Genomic DNA, 2518 nt, shown 5'->3' with positions numbered 1-2518 from the left:
AAATATCTTGAAATATTTATGAATTTAATTTAAATCTTGTTTAATCACATAAAATATTCAATAATAATTTGTAATATTTCTAAAATCTAAAATCTTAGTACATGTTATAAGCGTAGCAATATTTTTTATAGAATGGGTCACAAAAATTTGCAGACGGCCCTGCACAGCTGTAGGTTATATTTCAGATTTTTTTCATACACCCAGCGAGGTTCGCCAAAAGGTTTTAGGCGTTAGGAATTAGGATTGCGAAACTTAAAGGGTTCAAATCCGCGGCGAGAAAAAATTTTCATAGTGCGCGATAATAAATAGCGTAGTGATTGAATAATAGTAAATAATTGTGTACTTAAACATGAGCACAAATATTAGAATATAATAGTAATAATATAATGATACAAAAGATTATTTTTTTGCGGCGAAAAAACGGTTATTATTTCGCAAACGGCCTTTTAATACACTGAAAAAAAATTGTTTTTGAATCAAGTAAATGTCACTTGATTCAAGACAATCACAGCTACGAATGGGGACGATAGAATATGAGTGTGTTCCAAATAAATAAATACTTGCTACCGTATGCTTGGAACAAGCGTACATTTTCTTGATCTGAGAAAATGTATTCTTAGATAGAATATCGCATTTTATTATTATAAAACTGTATTTGTGTTACTTAATATAGAGATGTATTCAAATGCAGAACATAGTTCACTTCCAAGAAATCATTTCTGATACAACAAAAAGAAAAATTGTTTTCGAAAATATTGTTATAGAATCTTCATTTTTTTACTTATTAACATACGTAATTCTCGCACAATGTTACTTACAAATATAACCGCATGCTTGAACGCTTTGAAAAATCACACTCCACGAGGATTCGAACCCTACCTAAACCTACCTAAACTAGTATCCTAACCGCGCGCTCTACCTACTTCGCATAAAAACGACTCAAAGGTAATGAATAATAAAGAAAAGTTGCATGTAAAAAAATTCTTTAATAACATCAATGACAAAAATAATTGAACTTCACTTATTTTACAAGGACTCAATACTTTTTCTTTAAAAATTTAATCCGCTTAAGGGGGTAGGTGGGTATAGATGGCGAAAAAATGACGGGAACTTTGGGATTTTTTTTCTCAAAGACTATTCAATATTTTTATTTGAAAATTGAATAAGTTCTTGTTTATTATTAAAAAATAAATAAATAAATAAATTTTACACAATAATTATAAACAAATAAGAAGTAAGAACACGTTGAAGGTAATAACTTTTTTTCCTCTCAATTTGTGCCGTGTTTTATAGCTGCTGTGTTACTCTCAAATCTAAAAATCAAATTGTCTTGTTATTGTCACATAAAAATCTCGCCCATAAACTAAATCTAAAATTATTTAAATGTTTTGCAAAAAATGGCAGACTTTAAAAAAAAATGTGAAATTTTTTTTTATTATTATTGCAAAAAATAGTTAAACCATTTTTTTGCAAAAACCTTCTAGTTCAAGGATTAGATCATTAAATTTCCTTTAAAATGGTATTTTTTATGTACGTCCAAAATTCGCTGAATAATCGCCGGCACAAAATCGGAAAATTGAATAAAACTGTTTTCGAGAAAAACGCGTTTAAAGTTTGCGGTACATGAAAATAGGCGTTCTGCGCTCCAAGCGACCTTTACAAAAGTAGCGATAGAATATATACTGCTTCGAATTTCGCTTTAAAAATTTAACACCATATTTTTGAAATGTTGTTCTTTCGATTTATGCAACAAATGAAAATCGATTTTTTGAGACATTTATACGCACCTACCTCCTTAAAAACGATCTAAAGCTTATAAAAAATAAATAACTTTTGAGTTGAAAAATGCTTTCATAACCTCAGTGACAAATAAATATTTTCTGATTTTTATAAACCTCTGTAAAATGGACCGTTTTTGATTTATTTAACTCTTTTATGGTACTTTTCAATTCCGTTTTTAGTTTAAAATAATTCCTAAAAAATATTTTAAAATATGTAAAAAAAATTAATCGCTAGTTTAAATATTGCCCATTTAAAAAAGTGCTCGATATTTTATTTTTATTTCAAGTATAAAATACTTCAAAATCAGAAGAAAAGAGAATTCTGTAAATAAACGTTTGGTGCAAGAAATTGCAGGTTAAAAGAGATAGGGTCTCACGTGGTCGGATGAAAAATATTTGTTTGCTTCCGCCTTGCATTCTCAATTAATTTATTTAAAAAGTTTTTAATTGTCAATTTTTTAATTATTCTTTGATAAAATGGCATGCATTCTTAATAAACTTTCAGAAAATGTTATTGATTTCTGTTTCTTTAAATATTTTGCTTTATAAACGCATACCATTTTTTTTTAATTATCAAGAAAATGTAATAATTGTATTTTTTAACATTTTTTAAAGCTTATAACTTTGTTTTATGCTGTCATATATTTATTTTTTATTATTTACCAAAATGTTTCACGGTTAAAAAAATTCTAAATGGTTTATAATTTTTAGTAGATTAATAAATACAAATAATCAGC

At 27.1% G+C, this 2518-nt stretch overlaps 1 protein-coding gene across 1 annotated transcript in view; it reads right to left on the bottom strand.

The window, feature by feature from the left end:
• LOC117172865 (neurobeachin-like) overlaps positions 1-2518 on the bottom strand; it is an 825867-nt gene that overhangs the window by 550552 nt on the left and 272797 nt on the right. The window lies entirely within an intron of this gene.

Source organism: Belonocnema kinseyi, chromosome 5, assembly GCF_010883055.1.
Source record: "Belonocnema kinseyi isolate 2016_QV_RU_SX_M_011 chromosome 5, B_treatae_v1, whole genome shotgun sequence".
NCBI classification, from domain to species: domain Eukaryota; kingdom Metazoa; phylum Arthropoda; class Insecta; order Hymenoptera; family Cynipidae; genus Belonocnema; species Belonocnema kinseyi.
This window is presented reverse-complemented; position numbering and strand designations above follow the sequence as displayed.